The sequence below is a fragment of the Lactuca sativa genome, chromosome 9, assembly GCF_002870075.4.
Source record: "Lactuca sativa cultivar Salinas chromosome 9, Lsat_Salinas_v11, whole genome shotgun sequence".
In the NCBI taxonomy this organism is placed as follows: Eukaryota; Viridiplantae; Streptophyta; class Magnoliopsida; order Asterales; family Asteraceae; genus Lactuca; species Lactuca sativa.
Genome location: NC_056631.2, coordinates 224824591 through 224849552, shown reverse-complemented (window position 1 = coordinate 224849552; position 24962 = coordinate 224824591). Strand labels below are relative to the sequence as shown.

General features: G+C 36.5%; 2 pseudogenes; both read left to right on the top strand.

The window, feature by feature from the left end:
* The first annotated feature begins 4606 nt into the window (after nt 1–4606).
* LOC128129294 (homeobox-leucine zipper protein ATHB-13-like) lies at nt 4607–5400 on the top strand (annotated as a pseudogene).
* An 8781-nt stretch (nt 5401–14181) lies between these two features.
* Nucleotides 14182–14963, top strand: LOC111876916 (homeobox-leucine zipper protein ATHB-13-like; annotated as a pseudogene).
* Nucleotides 14964–24962: the final 9999 nt, after the last annotated feature.

Below are 24962 nucleotides of genomic sequence, written 5' to 3'. Positions count from 1 at the left end.
AATAATATATATATATATATATGTATAAGAGTACAGTCAGTCTCACCGCTAGTACGCCTCATTCACGAATCCGGTCTATAAGGTGGGTATAAGGTTGTTGCCTATAAAATGGCAACTTAATGGGTGTCCACTCTCACCCACCGCTTACTTGACTGGTGGAGGGTCGTTAGCCGAACGGGTTTGACAGGACTATAATTCTCCCTTCATTAAAAGTATTAATGATAAATACTAAGTAACTAAACTCTTAATAATACCCAATCTTAGTTACTTAGGAAAATGTGCATAAGGTGTTAATCCATGAAATTACACTTTGCACTTTATTTAAGTCGGTTAGTGGAGCGTGTGTGGTTAACCGGCACACTAACTTGTATTTAACAAGGTAGGCAAAGGGTAACTTAATGTTTATCATAGTATCGATGGAGCGTGTGTGGTTAACCGACACATCGATTGAGGGGTAAACACTTAAGGGTACCAAGTAATTTGCATGGTTACTTCACACCTTGTTTTGTGATCCTCGGCATCCCAGTCACAAAACCTGAAGGGCACACTTGAGATTGAAACATGCCATTGAACAGTTCAATGAATCTCAAAAGATCTAGGAGTTTCAAAACCAATTAAAACCTAATAATACATTTCGTTTATCTTGGTGGAATTTGGTGAATCGTCATTCACCTACCTTCAAATATTTTATAGCTTGGATTACGGTATACCTCTTCTAAGTTATAAAATAGTTTGTTGGGTCCTAGCCTTAATATTTCATATTGGGTGTCATATTAAGGACTTAAGATCAACTATCTTGAATATCTCCCAAAAGATGTCTGGTTTAGACATTTATGATCTTCCCAAATCTCTTGAAACAAGCTTTCCTAAATGAAGATGATGTCCCTTGGAAATCATAATTCATTCACCTCCTCTAATTATTCTCCCCAACCCACAAGTTCTTGAAAAGTTTAAGGTCACTCAAGCCCTATTAGCAAGGCAAGGTCTAGGTGTGATCACATCTTGGAGATGTAGTCACATATTGACAAGCCGGGAGAGTTGGGTGTCAAAGTCTTGAGAAAGTTGGTGGTTCAATCACTTTCTAAGTCACATAGTGAGTTCCTTTGGGACACCTATGAAACAGACTATGACAAGACCCTTAATGATCTTATCTATTTGTTAAGATCAACTTCCTTAAAACTTTATGGACATTGAAAATGATGACATTGGATATCCAGAAAAGCACTCTCTTCCCAGTGGAAAGGGATCGGCCATAGTCAACTGGGTTGACCAAATGGTAAAGAGAAAAGCTAAGTATGTGATAGTCCCATGTACCATTACCAAAGGGTCCATATGTTTATATTGCCAAAGGAAGGGGCATTGGTTGTGAATCTGCCAATTTACCTAAGGGTGTTAAAGTCAATAAGCTTGACTCTACTTTAGGTAAAGTCCATTATCTAACTCTGCTAAGTTTCTATTCTGAGATTCTTATTACATGATGTGACTGGGTCACATGTTGATGTTTTAAGAATCAAAGAAAAAGTGAAGGAACTTAAAGAAAGAATATGTTGAATCTGATCGCATAAGATGGATTTCTATCGCGTAGTTTGAAGATCGGATTCTTGAGCTGCTTCTTAGGAGTTATGAGATATTGCTTAGGAATAGATAACAACAAGTTTTCATATGGATTGTAAGGATAAGTTTTTACGCAAAGTTTTAAAATAAAAGAAAATTTTAGATTTTATTTATTTTAAAATATCCTTACAATGGCATTTGAGGAAAAATTGTTGCTTATATGATTCCATTAATAGCATGAGTGGAAATATGAAATTGATCTTTCATTTGTGGTAATGTCTAAATTTACCAAATAAGGAAAGATTCTCATCACCCAAGTTTTAGTTGGATAGAAACTTGGAATCATGCAAGTTGTATAGCATGATGAATGAGAACTTTCAAGTATTGGAAAATTAAGACAAATTACTTGTTCACATGGATGTGTGAGTCAAGTGAAGGACTAATGGATCGAGTACACATTCTTGTGCACTGGTCAAGTCCACCACAAAAGATTGATAAGACTATTCGTCATAGTTTACTAAAGCTCAGTAAATATGATTATACTTACAAGCTTAAGTGTAACTCTGAGACATTGGAAAAGGTTCCAATGTATGGCAGAGCGAATAAGAAGAATCAAATTAGGCAGAAAGATAAAATTTTCTCAAATCTGAAAAGATGGGAGAGTACTTTAGTATCAGTTTTGTGATCATCTTAATGATTAAGAAACCATATCACAATTAGTTCTCTAAGGAAGAGGAATCTTGAATTGTTGAAATGGTTAAATCTAGAAGATGAGTCATACTTCGTTCCAATATAAGTCTTAGAGTCATACTCCAAGATTGTAACTTGAGTGACATGTCTTAAAGAAGGTTTAAAACACTTGTCAAATGTAAGAGTAAAATTTTTCTACTCTTGTACATTTGAAATTGGTAAGTTGTGATGTTTTAGATAAAACAAAGACCAACTTAGGCCAATTGTGTGAAGTGTTTGTCTTGATTAGAATCCGCACTATCTTTTGGATGTTTGACAAGGGAGTCTTATAGGTCAAGAGGATAGTGGGAGTCTTAAAGGTATTGAAAGTCTCAAGAACTAATCAAGAATAAAACCTGAAGTTCTTCACTAGCACACGACTTGAGGTTTATAACATATCGTGTTGACATATTCTGTGCCCATTCCAGTTAAAGTATGCTTTGCATATGAGTTCTTAGAGTTCTCAATGTGTTGCACAACAACTTGGAAGCAATGGCAGGCCCTTGGGCTACCAGGTGGCAAGAAGTTAAGATTGAGTTCAGTCCATAGGAGTTTGGATTTGTCATTATCGGCATCTTTCAACCGATAATCATCATCAGTATCTTTCAACCGGTAATCGTTATCGGTATCTTTCAACCGGTAACTGGGGACTATTCCACCCCCTACCACTAGCATACAATAGCATGATATAAGCACACAGTCAGACATATCCGAGTACTGACCTACCCCTTGGTTCTAAGGACCACTATCAGGGAAACTATCCCTATCATGTAACATATCATACAGATATAACTCATAACCAAACGCATACCAGACCAAGATAAATTATCACAAAGACAATGATCTTCTAAATGCTCCTCGATGGTGGGCCGACATTATGGCCTTAGACCCACCCCTACTGGAAGGTAACTCACCTCGTAGCTGCTGAACTGTGCAGGAATCCTTTGGCTATAATTCCCACAAAACACTTAGTCAGAAACTAACATCTACCCTTAGGGTAAAATGACCATTTTACCCCTTGACCAAGTCAAAGTCAAAGTCAACTTCAAGTTGACCTGACTCCCCGAGTTGGCTCGCCAACACGCCGAGTCCCTATCCTTCCATCAGACCTCATACCCGTCTCTACTCGCCGAGTTAGGTGATGTCTCGACGAGTTTTCCTTCTAAATGAACACCGACTGAATCCACATCCGACTTGCTGAGTTGTATGAACAACTCGTCGAGTTCATCATCAACTGATACTCATGTCCTGCCCTGACTCGCCGAGTTGTATGAACAACTCGTCGAGTTACTCTTCATCCTATGAACACGTTCTATCCTCGACTCGCCGAGTTAATGAACAACTCTCCGAGTTCTATGAAGATTGACTTGGACTCGCCGAGTCCGTTCATGCACTCGCCGAGTACCATGAATTCCCAGAACACTTTGCTTAGTCCAGAACGTTGGGTCACCCCCCGGGACTCATAAAACCCTTCCACACTCGACTGGTCCTTATGAACCTCACTGATATGGGACCAAAACCCTTGCACTCGCCGAGTCCAGGAATGGAATCGCCGAGTCGATCACATCCCTTACTAGGAGCTTTGATTTCTAATGTACAACACTTAACCAAATGATAGATCCAGGCCCCTAAACTCGATCTAGCACCTAAAGTTACAAAATTTACGTGCATGTATGAGACTTTTGAGCTTAAAAGGCTCTAAGATGGTTCTTTTGTTGCATGGGCCTTCCTTAAGTGCAAAAGCATCCCAAATCTAACTTGTGACTCCAAAAATGACATGACCCAGAAGCTCAAACACCCAACCATGTTTCAAAACATGGTTGGCCACCAAAAATGGCTTGTAAAAGCCCTAAATCACCCCAAAGAGGGATCTAACAAATGAATGAGCAAGGTTTAGACTTTATACCTTCTGTAGACTGCAAATGGTGAACCAAACTCGAATCCTTCAGTCTCCTCTTGATCCTCCTCTGCTCTTCCTTCTTCCTTGAGGTCAAAACTCACAAGAATCACTTAAAAAGCCTTGGATTTCCTCAAAAACGGCTAGGTTTTGCTATGAGAAGTGTTTGGGAGCATAAAGGGGGGAAAGGAGGCTGCATAAGGTCGTTTAAATAGGGTGCAAACCCCTGGATTAGGGTTTTTGTCCAAACAGTGGCTACTCGCGGAGTCCGGGACCCGACTCGCCAAGTCCGCAGCTTAAACCCCGCGCCTCATCCCACTCCTACTCGGCGAGTTAGTCCTTCGACTCGCCGAGTCCAAGGCTAAAATGAAAAAATAAATCAAGATTTAATAACGTAATACATACCAAGAACCAGGTGCTACAATTTAGCTATAGAGGTGGCTTAAACAGCTGATGACTTGCACTGGAATGGCCTTCTTCTCCACCAATTTCATGTTACAGTCCTCCCAAGAAGATGACCATCATTCCCCTACCTCTCTCATTCCTATTCTCCTACCTTGCACCACCACTCAATATTTCAGTGGTAATTAAACTCTCTCTCTCTCTCTCATATCATGATGCAAGGATGACTTGTATCATACAACTCATTGATGCATTAGGGTTTCAGTTTGAACTCGATATATTCCATTCGCAGGCACCAAATCCAAATGGGTTTGAAGAAAGTTTGAATCTTTATGAATAGATCGTTATTTTGACGCATGGATGGATGTGATCAAGAAGGGAATATGAATGGAGAAGATGATCTGTCTGATGACGGATCGCAACTGCTTGCAGGAGAGAAAAAGTGGAGACTAAACATGGAACAAGTGAAGACACTTGAGAGGAACTTTGAGTTAGGAAATAAGCTTGAACCTGAGAGAAAAATGCAGCTTGCAAGAGCACTTGGACTTCAACGAAGACAGAGTGCCATTTGATTTCAAAATAGAAGGGCTAGATGGAAGACCAAACAGTTGGAAAAAGATTATGACGCCCTCAAGAGATAGTTTGAAGCTGTTAAAGCAGAGAATGATTCCCTCCAATCTCAAAATCACAAACTTCATGCTGAGGGAAGTTATGTTATGCTGACTTCACTGGACATATCAAGACTAATATTTGAGTTCATAACGTTTAGGTTATTGATCTTTTTATTGTCACCATTGAATAAGCTTAGATCGAGTTGAATTATATTCATAATATTAACCAATCGTCCGTATTTATACAATAAGAAACAATAGCAACAATGACTTACTTGAGTTTCATCTTCTGTATTAGCCCAATTACTTGATTTTGGCTTCTCCATTGTTACCCAGTAAGCAACAATCAATTTTTGATTTTGGCTTCTCCAATGTCGATTATCGATCGTGATTTACTAAGCCCCAAGCAAAACCGATCGTCCCTATTTTCCTCTGTGTGGTGATCGAATTTGATTAGACTTTACCCAACAAGCTGATGGGTTTTGGCCATATGAACATTCCTATGTGCACATACAAACCCTAATGCTTGGATCTAGGTTTCTCTAATTGAACATGCATTGAATCCAAGACTTCTAATGACAATTCTAGTATAATAACATAAGAAATCAGATTTAGATGATTACCTTGAATCACTTGCTTGAATCTTCTTGTCCTTGGAGCTTTAGAGTCACAGGTGTCACTCCTCTAATGGCTTACAAACACAAACTAGCAAGAGGATGATTATAGATAGAGGAGAGAGGAGCTAGAAATCGGCCAGGGTTCTTCCAAAGGCAAGAGTGCCGATTTCCTTGACCCCTTGGGTCTATTTATACTTGTAAGGCTCCTAAGGTTTCACCCTTAAACCCTAATTGGATAACTTAGGACCTAAGCAATCCAATACCCTAATGATAAGCCTTGGACGATTTCAAGGTCTATCCTAAGCCCCAAAACCGTCCCCCGCTATCCATAAGGAATTATAGCCCAAAGTACAACTATCATACAATTGACAGTTTATGCCCCTTTATTCAATTAATCTCTTTAAGTCACCAAATTAATTCCTAATTAATTTATGACTTATATTAATCAAATAATAATATTATTATTCCTTATATTATTCTCATAATATATTAATAATATCTCTTCTCTCATTACAAATCATCATGTCAAGTTTCTATGGTGAAGGCAACCCAAAAGGACCATGCACAACCGGGTCAAATACTTGCCTAATATAGTTGCAGCCTTAGACACTATTCCAACACAAGCAACAATTGATTTTTGCACTTGCCGATGTTTGCACTTGCCGTTTTGTGTTTAGGTTAATCAAGGAATAGATTTTGAATTTAGGATATATCAATATACAGTCAATTAGATAGTATTTTGAAAATAGATTATGCATGGATCGACTCTTACACTTCCTAGCCGGTTCTGGTTTTATAACCGGTTTGTTTAGAACCGAACCGGTGGTAGACCCGGAACCGGTTTTGACATATGTCAAGAACCAATAACTGAACCGCTCTACTAATTTATGTCCGGTTCCGGCGGTTCAAAAGCTAATCCCTATATATATATATATATATATATATATATATATATATATATATATATATATATATATATATATATATATATATATTAATCATATAATATTAAAAAATATAAGGTTGAATTTTAAACTTGTAAAATTCTAGGGTTTGAAATTTAAATAGTTCAAATTAAACATTTTAATCATAAAATTTAAATTTCAAAACTTGAGGGTAAGTTTTGAACATTTTCAAAACACAAAGATCAAATAGCAAATAATTTTCAATTAAACATTTAATTTAATAATTATCTAAATTTGACCTAGTCAATATTACTTGCAAGATAATTTAGCAATTAATTTAAATAATGAAGTATTATCAAATTAGGAAATTATTATTTAAACAATTGGTAATTATCATTTGTTTTGATGAGGATATTGATTGAAAAGTGATAAAATTCGGATTTTATTAGACTAAAACAATTTAGGTAATTATTCTTAAGCAAAACAACTAGAAATCCCGAAATTCCCTCTGTCTGACGCTCTAGCTCGCCGAGTCCCCATAAGGACTCGTCGAGTGCAGCCTACTCTTCGAGTCCACAATGGGACTCGTCGAGTTCATCAGGTAGAGAGCAAGAAAATTCGATTTTAAGCAAGAATCAAAACACAAAGCATCAAATTCAAGAGAAGCCAAACCTAGGCTCTAATACCACTGATGGGTTTGAGCCATAAGAACATTCCTATGTGCACATACAAACTCTAATGCTTGGATCTAGGTTTCTCTAATGAACATGCTTTTCATCCAAGACTTGCAAACCCTGATCTATGATTTATAATTCGAAATTAATATTACAAAGTAGATCTAGATAATTACCTCTTTCTTGAAAGCTTGAATCTTATTATCCTTGGAGCTTAGAGTCACAATTGTCACTCTTTTAATGGCTTACAAACACCAAGAAGCAAGAGGTTGATATGGAGAGAGGTTGAGGACACAAAATCGGCTCTAAGAACTCCTTGGGGTTCTGGTAGCCGATTTCTGTAGCCCCTAGGTCCTTTAAATACTTGAGCTACTAGGGTTACAGCCTGAAACCCTAATTATATTACTTAGGCCTTAAGCAATCCAAGGATCCTTCTAGATTAGGGCTTGGACGAATTCAAGGAGCCCATACACCTTAATTTCTTCCACCTATGTGTTGGATTCATGTCTAAGTCCATAACTATAATTGGTAAGACTTGACCCGACCCGGCATGGTCCATTTGGGTTGCATGGCATCATGCACTTGGATAGACTATAATGAGAGAAATAAGACACTTATGGTTATTAATATATTATAAGTTCTAGTATATTAATAATAAGAATAATAAGATTATTTAATTAGTATTGATCAAGAATTAATCTAGGATTAATTAAGTGATCAAAAGAAAACTAATTAAATATATGGGTTGATTGTGTAAATCATCCATACTTGTATAGTGGGCTAATGCTCCATGGACAATCAAGTTGGGCTAAAACCCATAGGATGGTCCATGGATGCTCCATGGTGTATTTGTACCCATGGATCATGGAAATGAAAGGCGATGTCAATTAGGGTTTACATGGTGTAACCCTAACTATATAAGCATCATATTATTCACCAAAATCGGCCACTAGAGAGAGTAAAATAAGGGCTAGCCGATTTCATGAAGTGTAGATTTCTCTCAAGTTATTCCAAGTGTATTTGGTGTTGTGTGAACCATTTGAGGTGTCACACTTGGGGCGCTAGGCACTCAAGCTTCATGAAGACTTTCTACATCAAAGAGGTATGTATTCTATCTTGTTACATTCATTGTTTTGTATGCTAGATTAGGATAATACCTTGGAAGTTCTTATTTGCATGTATAATAAAGAAAACATAGATCCAAGGTATTTAGGGTTGCATGTACACTCAGGAGTGTTAGAATGCTCAAAACCCAACAGTGGTATCAGAGCCTAGGCTTGTTTTCTTGTTATACTTGCAAAAAAAGCTGTAAAAACGAGTTTTGATGCTGTCTGCCCAGCAGACTCGCCGAGTCAAAGGCAAAAAGCATCCAACTCGCCGAGTTGGTTCGTGCACTCGACGAGTTGGACCCCCAGACAGCATAAATTCGACTTTTTTGGCTGGAATTGGACTAGGAACATTACCCTAAGATGTTTTTGAACTTATAAACTTGTTTTTGATGTGGTAATGTTCATGCTAATCCAATTTCAAATATAATTGTCAATAGATTCATGTTTTGTATTAGTTTAAGGTTTAGACTAATTACATGAAATAGTTTGATTTGAATTATCTTGTTCTTATGAGTTGCTTACATTAATAGAAAGTTGACTGAAATAGTTGTTTTCAATCCAAATTAATCTAAGAGTTGATTCTAAAATGTGTTTTTGTAACTTGTCCTCAAGTTATATGAAAAGTCACATTTAAGTTTCATAAAACTCATAAAAGTTGGCAAAGGTTACAAAAATGAAGAGTCTATGTCTAATTAAATGGTTTTATGACTCCATAATTTGTCCTCAAGTTATGGAGGACCAAGAGTCTCTTCATTAAATAATAAATAAAAAAAAGTGTAACCTTAATTAATTCCATAAGTTATAAAATAAAGAAAAGTTAATTCTTTTATTAGTTTAAAGTCTTCCATAACTTGTCCTCAAGTTATAGAACATGAAGAGTTTTTGGATTAAAACTACTTTAAACACAAAAGTTATGGAATTAATTAGTTTTGAATAGTTTCAAAACTTGCCCTCAAGTTTTGGAATTTGAAAAGTTTTCACTTATGAATACTTTAATTCCAAGTTAGCCCTTAGAATTTTAAAGAGTTAAAATTCAACCCTTATACTTTATAATATTATAAGTTAATAATATATATATGTATAAGAGTACAGTCAGTCTTACCGCTAGTACGCCTCATTCACGAAGTCGGTCTATAAGGTGGGTATAAGGTTGTTGCCTATAAAATGGCAACTTAATGGGTGTCCACTCTCACCCACCGCTTGCTTGACTGGTGGAGGGTCGTTAGCTGAACGGGTTTGACAGGACTATAATTCTCCCTTCATTAAAAGTATTAATGATAAATACTAAGTAACTAAACTGTTAATAATACCCAATCTTAGTTACTTAGGAAAATTTGCATAAGGTGTTAATCCATGAAATTACACTTTGCACTTTGTTTAAGTCGGTTAGTAGAGCGTGTGTGGTTAACCGGCACACTAACTTGTATTTAACAAGGTAGGAAAAGGGTAACTTAATGTTTATCATAGTATCGATGGAGCGTGTGTGGTTAACCGGCACATCGATTGAGGGGTAAACACTTAAGGGTACCAAGTAATTTGCATGGTTACTTCACACCTTGTTTTGTGATCCTCGGCATCCCAGTCACAAAACCTGAAGGGCACACTCGAGATTGAAACATGCCATTGAACAGTTCAATGAATCTCAAAAGATCTAGGAGTTTCAAAACCAATTAAAACCTAATAATACATTTCGTTTATCTTGGTGGAATTTGGTGAATCGTCATTCACCTACCTTCAAATATTTTATAGCTTGGATTACGGTATACCTCTTCTAAGTTATAAAATAGTTTGTTGGGTCCTAGCCTTAATATTTCATATTGGGTGTCATATTAAGGACTTAAGATCAACTATCTTGAATATCTCCCAAAAGATGTCTGGTTTAGACATTTATGATCTTCCCAAATCTCTTGAAACAAGCTTTCCTAAATGAAGATGATGTCCCTTGGAAGTCATAATTCATTCACCTCCTCTAATTATTCTCCCCAACCCACAAGTTCTTGAAAAGTTTAAGGTCACTCAAGCCCTATTAGCAAGGCAAGGTCTAGGTGTGATCACATCTTGGAGATGTAGTCACATATTGACAAGCCGGGAGAGTTGGGTGTCAAAGTCTTGAGAAAGTTGGTGGTTCAATCACTTTCTAAGTCACATAGTGAGTTCCTTTGGGACACCTATGAAACAGACTATGACAAGACCCTTAATGATCTTATCTATTTGTTAAGATCAACTTCCTTAAAACTTTATGGACATTGAAAATGATGACATTGGATATCCAGAAAAGCACTCTCTTCCCAGTGGAAAGGGATCGGCCATAGTCAACTGGGTTGACCAAATGGTAAAGAGAAAAGCTAAGTCTGTGATAGTCCCATGTACCATTATCAAAGGGTCCATATGTTTATATTGCCAAAGGAAGGGGCATTGGTTATGAATCTGCCAATTTACCTAAGGGTGTTAATGTCAATAAGCTTGACTCTACTTTAGGTAAAGTCCATTATCTAACTCTGCTAAGTTTCTATTCTGAGATTCTTATTACATGATGTGACTGGGTCACATGTTGATGTTTTAAGAATCAAAGAAAAAGTGAAGGAGCTTAAAGAAAGAATATGTTGAATCTGATCGCATAGATGGATTTCTATTGCGTAGTTTGAAGATCGGATTCTTGAGCTGCTTCTTAGGAGTTATGAGATATTGCTTAGGAATAGATAACAACAAGTTTTCATATGGATTGTAAGGATAAGTTTTTACGCAAAGTTTTAAAATAAAAGAAAATTTTAGATTTTATTTATTTTAAAATATCCTTACAATGGCATTTGAGGAAAAATTGTTGCTTATATGATTTCATTAATAGCATGAGTGGAAATATGAAATTGATTCTTTCATTTGTGGTAATGTCTAAATTTACCAAATAAGGAAAGATTCTCATCACCCAAGTTTTAGTTTGATAGAAACTTGGAATCATGCAAGTTGTATAGCATGATGAATGAGAACTTTCAAGTATTGGAAAATTAAGACAAATTACTTGTTCACATGGATGTGTGAGTCAAGTGAAGGACTAATGGATCGAGTACACATTCTTGTGCACTGGTCAAGTCCACCACAAAAGATTGATAAGACTATTCGTCATAGTTTACTAAAGCTCAGTAAATATGATTATACTTACAAGCTTAAGTGTAACTCTGAGACATTGGAAAAGGTTCCAATGTATGGCAGAGCGAATAAGAAGAATCAAATTAGGCAGAAAGATAAAATTTTCTCAAATCTGAAAAGATGGGAGAGTACTTTAGTATCAGTTTTGTGATCATCTTAATGATTAAGAAACCATATCACAATTAGTTCTCTAAGGAAGAGGAATCTTGAATTGTTGAAATGGTTAAATCAAGAAGATGAGTCATACTTCATTCCAATATAAGTCTTAGAGTCATACTCCAAGATTGTAACTTGAGTGACATGTCTTAAAGAAGGTTTAAAACACTTGTCAAATGTAAGAGTAAAAGTTTTCTACTCTTGTACATTTGAAATTGGTAAGTTGTGATGTTTTAGATAAAACAAAGACCAACTTAGGCCAATTGTGTGAAGTGTTTGTCTTGATTAGAATCCGCACTATCTCTTGGATGTATGACAAGGGAGTCTTATAGGTCAAGAGGATAGTGGGAGTCTTAAAGGTATTGAAAGTCTCAAGAACTAATCAAGAATAAAACCTGAAGTTCTTCACTAGCACACGACTTGAGGTTTATAACATATCGTGTTGACATATTCTGTGCCCATTCCAGTTAAAGTTGGCTATGCATATGAGTTCTTAGAGTTCTCAATGTGTTGCACAACAACTTGGAAGCAATGGCAGGCCCTTGGGCTACCAGGTGGCAAGAAGTTAAGATTGAGTTCAGTCCATAGGAGTTTGGATTTGTCATTATCGGCATCTTTCAACCGATAATCATCATCAGTATCTTTCAACCGGTAATCGTTATCGGTATCTTTCAACCGGTAACTGGGGACTATTCCACCCCCTACCACTAGCATACAATAGCATGATATAAGCACACAGTCAGACATATCCGAGTACTGACCTACCCCTTGGTTCTAAGGACCACTATCAGGGAAACTATCCCTATCATGTAACATATCATACAGATATAACTCATAACCAAACGCATACCAGACCAAGATAAATTATCACAAAGACAATGATCTTCTAAATGCTCCTCGATGGTGGGCCGGCATTATGGCCTTAGACCCACCCCTACTGGAAGGTAACTCACCTCGTAGCTGCTGAACTATGCGGGAATCCTCTGGCTATAATTCCCACAAAACACTTAGTCAGAAACTAACATCTACCCTTAGGGTAAAATGACCATTTTACCCCTTGACCAAGTCAAAGTCAAAGTCAACTTCAAGTTGACCTGACTCCCCGAGTTGGCTCGCCAACACGCCGAGTCCCTATCCTTCCATCAGACCTCATACCCGTCTCTACTCGCCCAGTTAGGTGATGTCTCGACGAGTTTTCCTTCTAAATGAACACCGAATGAATCCACATCCGACTTGCTGAGTTGTATGAACAACTCGTCGAGTTTATCATCAACTGATACTCATGTCCTGCCCTGATTCGCCGAGTTGTATGAACAACTCGTCAAGTTACTCTTCATCCTATGAACACGTTCTATCCTCGACTCGCCGAGTTAATGAACAACTCTCCGAGTTCTATGAATATTGACTTGGACTCGCCGAGTCCGTTCATGCACTCGCCGAGTACCATGAATTCCCAGAACACTTTGCTTAGTCCAGAACGTTGGGTCACTCCCCGGGACTCCTAAAACCCTTCCACACTCGACTGGTCCTTATGAACCTCACTGATATGGGACCAAAACCCTTGCACTCGTTGAGTCCATGAATGGACTCGCCGAGTCCGGGAATGGAATCCCCGAGTCGATCACATCCCTTACTAGGAGCTTTGATTTCTAATGTACAACACTTAACCAAATGATAGATCCAGGCCCCTAAACTCGATCTAGCACGTAAAGTTACAAAATTTACGTGCATGTATGAGATTTTTGAGCTTAAAAGGCTCTAAGATGGTTCTTTTGTTGCATGGGCCTTCCTTAAGTGCAAAAGCATCCCAAATCTAACTTGTGACTCCAAAAATGACATGACCCAGAAGCTCAAACACCCAACCATGTTTCCAAACATGGTTGGCCACCAAAAATGGCTTGTAAAAGCCCTAAATCACCCCAAAGAGGGATCTAACAAATGAATGAGCAAGGTTTAGACTTTATACCTTCTGTAGACTGCAAATGGTGAACCAAACTCGAATCCTTCAGTCTCCTCTTGATCCTCCTCTGCTCTTCCTTCTTCCTTGAGGTCAAAACTCACAAGAATCACTTAAAAAGCCTTGGATTTCCTCAAAAACGACTAGGTTTTGCTATGAGAAGTGTTTGGGAGCATAAAGGGGGGAAAGGAGGCTGCATAAGGTCGTTTAAATAGGGTGCAAACCCCTGGATTAGGGTTTTTGTCCAAACAGTGGCTACTCGCGGAGTCCGGGACCCGACTCGCCAAGTCCGCAGCTTAAACCCCGCGCCTCATCCCACTCCTACTCGGCGAGTTAGTCCTTCGACTCGCCGAGTCCAAGGCTAAAATGAAAAAATAAATCAAGATTTAATAACGTAATACATACCAAGAACCAGGTGCTACAATTTAGCTATAGAGGTGGCTTAAACAGCTGATGACTTGCACTGGAATGGCCTTCTTCTCCACCAATTTCATGTTACAGTCCTCCCAAGAAGATGACCATCATTCCCCTACCTCTCTCATTCCTATTTTCCTACCTTGCACCACCACTCAATATTTCAGTGGTAATTAAACTGTCTCTCTCTCTCTCTCTCATATCATGATGCAAGGATGACTTGTATCATACAACTCATTGATGCATTAGGGTTTCAGTTTGAACTCGATATATTCCATTCGCAGGCACCAAATCCAAATGGGTTTGAAGAAAGTTTGAATCTTTATGAATAGATCGTTATTTTGACGCATGGATGGATGTGATCAAGAAGGGAATATGAATGGAGAAGATGATCTGTCTGATGACGGATCGCAACTGCTTGCAGGAGAGAAAAAGTGGAGACTAAACATGGAACAAGTGAAGACACTTGAGAGGAACTTTGAGTTAGGAAATAAGCTTGAACCTGAGAGAAAAATGCAGCTTGCAAGAGCACTTGGACTTCAACGAAGACAGAGTGCCATTTGATTTCAAAATAGAAGGGCTAGATGGAAGACCAAACAGTTGGAAAAAGATTATGACGCCCTCAAGAGATAGTTTGAAGCTGTTAAAGCAGAGAATGATTCCCTCCAATCTCAAAATCACAAACTTCATGCTGAGGTAAGTTATGTTATGCTGACTTCACTGGACATATCAAGACTAATATTTGAGTTCATAACGTTTAGGTTATTGATCTTTTTATTGTCACCATTGAATAAGCTTAGATCGAGTTGAATTATATTCATAATATTAACCAATCGTCCGTATTTATACAATAAGAAACAATAGCAACAATGACTTACTTGAGTTTCATCTTCTGTATTAGCCCAATTACTTGATTTTGGCTTCTCCATTGTTACCCAGTAAGCAACAATCGATTTTTGATTTTGTCTTCTCCAATGTCGATTATTGATCGTGATTTACTAAGCCCCAAGCAAAACCGATCGTCCCTATTTTCCTCTGTGTGGTGATCGAATTTGTTTAGACTTTACCCAACAAGCTGATGGGTTTTGGCCATATGAACATTCCTATGTGCACATACAAACCCTAATGCTTGGATCTAGGTTTCTCTAATTGAACATGCATTGAATCCAAGACTTCTAATGACAATTCTAGTATAATAACATAAGAAATCAGATTTAGATGATTACCTTGAATCACTTGCTTGAATCTTCTTGTCCTTGAAGCTTTAGAGTCACAAGTGTCACTCCTCTAATGGCTTACAAACACAAACTAGCAAGAGGATGATTATAGAGAGAGGAGAGAGGAGCTAGAAATCGGCCAGGGTTCTTCCAAAGGCAAGAGTGCCGATTTCCTTGACCCCTTGGGTCTATTTATACTTGTAAGGCTCCTAATGTTTCACCCTTAAACCCTAATTGGATAACTTAGGATCTAAGCAATCCAATACCCTAATGATAAGCCTTGGACGATTTCAAGGTCTATCCTAAGCCCCAAAACCGTCCCCCGCTATCCATAAGGAATTATAGCCCAAAGTACAACTATCATACAATTGACAGTTTATGCCCCTTTATTCAATTAATCTCTTTAAGTCACCAAATTAATTCCTAATTAATTTATGACTTATATTAATCAAATAATAATATTATTATTCCTTATATTATTCTCATAATATATTAATAATATCTCTTCTCTCATTACAAATCATCCTGTCAAGTTTCTATGGTGAAGACAACCCAAAAGGACCATGCACAACCGGGTCAAATACTTGCCTAATATTGTTGCAGCCTTAGACACTATTCCAACACAAGCAACAATAGATTTTTGCACTTGCCGATGTTTGCACTTGCTGTTTTGTGTTTAGGTTAATCTAGGAATAGATTTTGAATTTAGGATATATCAATATACAGTCAATTAGATAGTATTTTGAAAATAGATTATGCATGGATCGACTCTTACACTTCCTAGCCGGTTCTGGTTTTATAACCGGTTTTTTTAGAACCGAACCGGTGGTAGACCTGGAACCGGTTTTGACATAAGTGAAGAACCAATAACTGAACCGCTCTACTAATTTATGTCCGGTTCCGGCGGTTCAAAAGCTCATCCCTATATATATATATATATATATATATATATATATATATATATATATATATATATATATATATATATATATATATATATATATATATATATATATATTAATCATATAATATTAAAATGTATAAGGTTGAATTTTAAACTTGTAAAATTCTAGGGTTTGAAATTTAAATAGTTCAAATTAAACATTTTAATCATAAAATTTAAATTTCAAAACTTGAGGGTAAGTTTTGAACATTTTCAAAACACAAAGATCAAATAGCAAATAATTTTCAATTAAACATTTAATTTAATAATTATCTAAATTTGACCTAGTCAATATTACTTGCAAGATAATTTAGCAATTAATTTAAATAATGAAGTATTATCAAATTAGGAAATTATTATTTAAACAATTGGTAATTATCTTTTGTTTTGATGAGGATATTGATTGAAAAGTGATAAAATTCGGATTTTATTAGACTAAAACAATTTAGGTAATTATTCTTAAGCAAAACAGCAAGAAATCCCGAAATTCCCTCTGTCTGACGCTCTGACTCGCCGAGTCCCCATATGGACTCGTCGAGTGCAGCCTACTCTTCGAGTCCACAACGGGACTCGTCGAGTTCATCAGGTAGAGAGCAAGAAAATTCGATTTTAAGCAAGAATCAAAACACAAAGCATCAAATTCAAGAGAAGCCAAACCTAGGCTCTGATACCACTGATGGGTTTGAGCCATAAGAACATTCCTATGTGCACATACAAACTCTAATGCTTGGATCTAGGTTTCTCTAATGAACATGCTTTTCATCCAAGACTTGCAAACCCTGATCTATGATTTATAATTCGAAATTAATATTACAAAGTAGATCTAGATAATTACCTCTTTCTTGAAAGCTTGAATCTTATTATCCTTGGAGCTTAGAGTCACAATTGTCACTCTTTTAATGGCTTACAAACACCAAGAAGCAAGAGGATGATATGGAGAGAGGTTGAGGACACAAAATCGGCTCTAAGAACTCCTTGGGGTTCTGGTAGCCGATTTCTGTAGCCCCTAGGTCCTTTAAATACTTGAGCTACTAGGGTTACAGCCTGAAACCCTAATTATATTACTTATGCCTTAAGCAATCCAAGGATCCTTCTAGATTAGGGCTTAGACGAATTCAAGGAGCCCATACACCTTAATTTCTTCCACCTATGTGTTGGATTAATGTCTAAGTCCATAACTATAATTGGTAAGACTTGACCCGACCCGGCATGGTCCATTTGGGTTGCATGGCATCATGCACTTGGATAGACTATAATGAGAGAAATAAGACACTTATGGTTATTAATATATTATAAGTTCTAGTATATTAATAATAAGAATAATAAGATTATTTAATTAGTATTGATCAAGAATTAATCTAGGATTAATTAAGTGATCAAAAGAAAACTAATTAAATATATGGGTTGATTGTGTAAATCATCCATACTTGTATAGTGGGCTAATGCTCCATGGACAATCAAGTTGGGCTAAAACCCATAGGATGGTCCATGGATGCTCCATGGTGTATTTGTACCCATGGATCATGGAAATGAAAGGCGATGTCAATTAGGGTTTACATGGTGTAACCCTAACTATATAAGCATCATATTATTCACCAAAAATCGGCCACTAGAGAGAGTAAAATAAGGGCTAGCCGATTTCATGAAGTGTAGATTTCTCTCAAGTTATTGCAAGTGTATTTGGTGTTGTGTGAACCATTTGAGGTGTCACACTTGGGGCACTAGGCACTCAAGCTTCATGAAGACTTTCTACATCAAAGAGGTATGTATTCTATCTTGTTACATTCATTGTTTTGTATGCTAGATTAGGATAATACCTTGGAAGTTCTTATTTGCATGTATAATAAACAAAACATAGATCCAAGGTATTTAGGGTTGCATGTACACTCAGGAGTGTTAGAATGCTCAAAACCCAACAGTGGTATCAGAGCCTAGGCTTGTTTTCTTGTTATACTTGCAAAAAAAGCTGTAAAAACGAGTTTTGATGTTGTCTGCCCAGCAGACTCGCCGAGTCCATGAATGGACTCGCCGAGTCCAAGGCAAAAAGCATCCAACTCGCCGAGTTGGTTCGTGCACTCGACGAGTTGGACCCCCAGACAACATAAATTCGACTTTTTTGGCTGGAATTGGACTAGGAACATTACCCTAAGATGTTTTTGAACTTATAAACTTGTTTTTGATGTGGTAATGTTCATGCTAATCCAATTTCAAATATAATTGTCAATAGATTCATGTTTTGTATTAGTTTAAGGTTTAGACTAATTACATGAAATAGTTTGATTTGAATTATCTTGTTCTTATGAGTTGCTTAGATTAATAGAAAGTTGAGTGAAATAGTTGTTTTCAATCCAAATTAATCTAAGAGTTGATTCTAAAATGTGTTTTTGTAACTTGTCCTAAAGTTATATGAAAAGTCACATTTAAGTTTCATAAAACTCATAAAAGTTGGCAAAGGTTACAAAAATGAAGAGTCTAGGTCTAATTAAATGGTTTTATGACTCCATAATTTGTCCTCAAGTTATGGAGGACCAAGAGTCTCTTCATTAAATAATAAATAAAAAAAAGTGTAACCTTAATTAATTCCATAAGTTATAAAATAAAGAAAAGTTAATTCTTTTATTAGTTTAAAGTCTTCCATAACTTGTCCTCAAATTATAGAACTTGAAGAGTTTTTGGATTAAAACTACTTTAAACACATAAGTTATGGAATTAATTAGTTTTGAATAGTTTCAAAACTTGCCCTCAAGTTTTGGAATTTGAAAAGTTTTCACTTATGAATACTTTAATTCCAAGTTAGCCCTTAGAATTTTAAAGAGTTAAAATTCAACCCTTATACTTTATAATATTATAAGTTAATAATATATATATATATATGTATAAGAGTACAGTCAGTCTTACCGCTAGTACGCCTCATTCACGAAGCCGGTCTATAAGGTGGGTATAAGGTTGTTGCCTATAAAATGGCAACTTAATGGGTGTCCACTCTCACCCACCGCTTGCTTGACTGGTGGAGGGTCGTTAGCCGAACGGGTTTGACAGGACTATAATTCTCCCTTCATTAAAAGTATTAATGATAAATACTAAGTAACTAAACTGTTAATAATACCCAATCTTAGTTACTTAGGAAAATGTGCATAAGGTGTTAATCCATGAAATTACACTTTGCACTTTGTTTAAGTCTGTTAGTGGAGCGTGTATGGTTAACCGGCACACTAACTTGTATTTAACAAGGTAGGAAAAGGGTAACTTAATGTTTATCATAGTATCGATGGAGCGTGTGTGGTTAACCGGCACATCGATTGAGGGGTAAACACTTAAGGGTACCAAGTAATTTGCATGGTTACTTCACACCTTGTTTTGTGATCCTCGGCATCCCAGTCACAAAACCTGAAGGGCACACTCGAGATTGAAACATGCCATTGAACAGTTCAATGAATCTCAAAAGATCTAGGAGTTTCAAAACCAATTAAAACCTAATAATACATTTCGTTTATCTTGGTGGAATTTGGTGAATCGTCATTCACTTACCTTCAAATATTTTATAGCTTGGATTACGGTATACCTCTTCTAAGTTATAAAATAGTTTGTTGGGTCCTAGCCTTAATATTTCATATTGGGTGTCATATTAACGACTTAAGATCAACTATCTTGAATATCTCCCAAAAGATGTCTGGTTTAGACATTTATGATCTTCCCAAATCTCTTGAAACAAGCTTTCCTAAATGAAGATGATGTCCCTTGGAAGTCATAATTCATTCACCTCCTCTAATTATTCTCCCCAACCCACAAGTTCTTGAAAAGTTTAAGGTCACTCAAGCCCTATTAGCAAGGCAAGGTCTAGGTGTGATCACATCTTGGAGATGTAGTCACATATTGACAAGCCGGGAGAGTTGGGTGTCAAAGTCTTGAGAAAGTTGGTGGTTCAATCACTTTCTAAGTCACATAGTGAGTTCCTTTGGGACACCTATGAAACAGACTATGACAAGACCCTTAATGATCTTATCTATTTGTTAAGATCAACTTCCTTAAAACTTTATGGACATTGAAAATGATGACATTGGATATCCAGAAAAGCACTCTCTTCCCAGTGGAAAGGGATCGGCCATAGTCAACTGGGTTGACCAAATGGTAAAGAGAAAAGCTAAGTCTGTGATAGTCCCATGTACCATTACCAAAGGGTCCATATGTTCATATTGCCAAAGGAAGGGGCATTGGTTGTGAATCTGCCAATTTACCTAAGGGTGTTAAAGTCAATAAGCTTGACTCTACTTTAGGTAAAGTCCATTATCTAACTCTGCTAAGTTTCTATTCTGAGATTCTTATTACATGATGTGACTGGGTCACATGTTGATGTTTTAAGAATCAAAGAAAAAGTGAAGGAACTTAAAGAAAGAATATGTTGAATCTGATCGCATAGATGGATTTCTATCGCGTAGTTTGAAGATCGGATTCTTGAGCTGCTTCTTAGGAGTTATGAGATATTGCTTAGGAATAGATAACAACAAGTTTTCATATGGATTGTAAGGATAAGTTTTTACGCAAAGTTTTAAAATAAAAGAAAATTTTAGATTTTATTTATTTTAAAATATCCTTACAATGGCATTTGAGGAAAAATTGTTGCTTATATGATTCCATTAATAGCATGAGTGGAAATATGAAATTGATTCTTTCATTTGTGGTAATGTCTAAATTTACTAAATAAGGAAAGATTCTCATCACCCAAGTTTTAGTTGGATAGAAACTTGGAATCATGCAAGTTGTATAGCATGATGAATGAGAACTTTCAAGTATTGGAAAATTAAGACAAATTACTTGTTCACATGGATGTGTGAGTCAAGTGAAGGACTAATGGATCGAGTACACATTCTTGTGCACTGGTCAAGTCCACCACAAAAGATTGATAAGACTATTCGTCATAGTTTACTAAAGCTCAGTAAATATGATTATACTTACAAGCTTAAGTGTAACTCTGAGACACTGGAAAAGGTTCCAATGTATGGCAGAGCGACTAAGAAGAATCAAATTAGGCAGAAAGATAAAATTTTCTCAAATCTGAAAAGATGGGAGAGTACTTTAGTATCAGTTTTGTGATCATCTTAATGATTAAGAAACCATATCACAATTAGTTCTCTAAGGAAGAGGAATCTTGAATTGTTGAAATGGTTAAATCAAGAAGATGAGTCATACTTCGTTCCAATATAAGTCTTAGAGTCATACTCCAAGATTGTAACTTGAGTGACATGTCTTAAAGAAGGTTTAAAACACTTGTCAAATGTAAGAGTAAAATTTTTCTACTCTTGTACATTTGAAATTGGTAAGTTGTGATGTTTTAGATAAAACAAAGACCAACTTAGGCCAATTGTGTGAAGTGTTTGTCTTGATTAGAAACCGCACTATCTCTTGGATGTTTGACAAGGGAGTCTGATAGGTCAAGAGGATAGTGGGAGTCTTAAAGGTATTGAAAGTCTCAAGAACTAATCAAGAATAAAACCTGAAGTTCTTCACTAGCACACGACTTGAGGTTTATAACATATCGTGTTGACATATTCTGTGCCCATTCCAGTTAAAGTTGGCTTTGCATATGAGTTCTTAGAGTTCTCAATGTGTTGCACAACAACTTGGAAGCAATGGCAGGCCCTTGGGCTACCAGGTGGCAAAAAGTTAAGATTGAGTTCAGTCCATAGGAGTTTGGATTTGTCATTATCCCTGCCTTGTGACTATGGTTTTGACAATTCACATGGATAAGAACACATACACCATAAAAATCTAAGTGTCATAAGGTTTCTCTCCGATTCATGAAAAATGATGGTGAGGAGACACTTTCACTAAGTAGATTTTAGCTAGATAGCAATTGTGATATTTGCATTCTCACAGTCGTTAGTGGAGCGTGTGTGGTTAACCGACACACTAACCTGGACTTATGAGAAGTGGCAAAAAGGTCTAACCATTATGATTACGGCATCCCTCTTCATAATTGTTTAGACACACAAGTGTGCTATCTAAGGGAAGGTGTATGATTTTGATAAAGTCTTATCAAAACAATCTAGTATCAGAAATCTGAACTTTGGTAAGAAAGTCAATGAAGTATTGATTTCTATAAGTCCAGCTGATTTCTGAGTACATGTCAAAGCTAGTGGGAGCATAAGTGTTATGCTAATAATCATCATGTTAGTGGGAGCATGATAATTATGATAAGTATTGCAAGTTACCAATGTTAATTATTGAAAACAAAAGTTTCAATTGGGAAAGAGTTGTTTTGCTATAATTAAGGGAAAGGAAATTATACTTCATCTCAAATCTATAAGCTTAGATCGTGAGGTTTTAATCATTTAGTCAAGGATATATATGAATTTCATGTTGGAATGGCTCAACATAAGGAAATTCTGTATATGGGTCGATTATTTACATTCTAAAATTCGATTATGATTACGGCATCCCTTTTCATAATCTGAATTATGAGAACTTGGCAAATAGAAATGGAAATATTATAGCAAAAGACTGGTTTAGTCTTTATGTGAGACATCGTTAATCGTGTCCCATATGCTTCGGATATAGGATCGATTACATGTGTTATATTCATCCTTTCTAAAATTTTCCAAATGCCTGGGGCATTAAGAAGGGAAAAGGTTTAGAACTGGATATGACTAAAAGGATTAAACAATTGTCGAGGACAATCTAAGGTTTACCAAAGATTGGTTGCTCAGGGACTGTTGGAAGTATAGTGATAATTCTGGAAGGACCATATTGACATAGTCTGTAAGGAGCCAACTCTTGTTCAGAAGTGATAGTCAAAATGGAATCTGGAAATGTTTCAAAGTTAGAATTTTCAATCTGTGTAAGATTAGGAAGCTTAATGCAAGAAGGATGTTTACAAGGAGCTGATCTCCTTTGGAATACTCTGTAATGATTGTTGTCAAGTCTTTCTAACTTGGTGCATAATCATTACAAGAGGATCAATGCATATAAGTTTAGAATCTAACAGATTTCAGTAAATGACATGAATTTGGAATTCTTGTATTTGCAGTAAGGATTTGGGAGTGTGAAAAGAGAATCATTGAAGTTATGTTCAATGGATCTAGTTCACAAAGTAAAGATCATAGACAAACATAGTATGCATACTTGGTGTATGGCATGACTAGTGTTTAGAAAACATAGTGTACATGCTTGGAGCATGGGACAACTATTGTTTTAAATTCAAGAATAAAGTTGATAGCTGAAACAGTATACAATGAATAATGTGTAATCATATGGTGATAAATAAAAGGTGTTTTATTTATGTTCATAGGTTTTGATACCATATTGGATTCAATTATTATTGTGTTTCATTTTGCATGTTTTGACTTCCAGAAAAACTAGATTATTCTTCCGGAATGACTAAGTTATTCAAACCATCCACAGTCGGTCATATGTTGGAGGTAGATATGAATTAAGACTGTCATGGGTTGGCTTGTAGAGGTCTAAGGTGTTGGACAAAGGGCTACAACAGTCATGAGTGCTCATAAGTTCTGGGTATTGGATTCAACCCGCACTCATTGGAATCACTTCATGGATGTTATCACAAGTGATCATGAGACGATAATATCTTATATTCTTCAAACCTAGAGATATGAGTTGTTACTATGAGTTGATAGTACATTGATTGCACGAAAACGCATTTGGTAACTCGATGCTATAAAACGTGTCTTTGTGTATGATTCAACAAGTAGTAGAACAAGCCATCTGAGTCAAAGTTTATCCATTCCTTTTACCTTCGGGATAAAAGCGATATCTGTGGGTCCCTCGATGATTTGATGATGACAAATGGAAGTGCTCGGCCGGGCCAGGACTGATTTGATTTGTTCAATTAGTCAGTCGTCATAAATCGGAAATCGGGAAACAACAAATGGACAGAATGATTATAATCCATGTCTCAGTCCATATGATATCCACAATGGAGGAATATATGATCCCTTATCTAATGGACAAGTCATTGACAAAGGTCAGAGTTCATCGACAAGGTCAGAGTTCGACAGAATTAAGAGCTACGATTGCCAGTTGGTTCCTGAAGTCATACGCAATAATAGTTTTAGACTTATCCAAGTGGGAGACTGTTGGATTAATGTCTAAGTCCATAACTATAATTGGTAAGACTTGACCCGACCCGGCATGGTCCATTTGGGTTGCATGGCATCATGCACTTGGATAGACTATAATGAGAGAAATAAAACACTTATGGTTATTACTATATTATAAGTTCTAGTATATTAATAATAAGAATAATATGATTATTTAATTAGTATTGATCAAGAATTAATCTAGGATTAATTAAGTGATCAAAAGAAAACTAATTAAATATATGGGTTGATTGTGTAAATCATCCATACTTGTATAGTGGACTAATGCTCCATGGATAATCAAGTTGGGCTAAAACCCATAGGATGGTCCATGGACTCTCCATGGTGTATTTGTACCCATGGATCATGCAAATGAAAGGCCATGTCAATTAGGGTTTACATGGTGTAACCCTAACTATATAAGCATCATATTATTCACCAAAATCGGCCAGTAGAGAGAGTAAAATAAGGGCTAGCTGATTTCATGAAGTGTAGATTTCTCTCAAGTTATTCCAAGTGTATTTGGTGTTGTGTGAACCA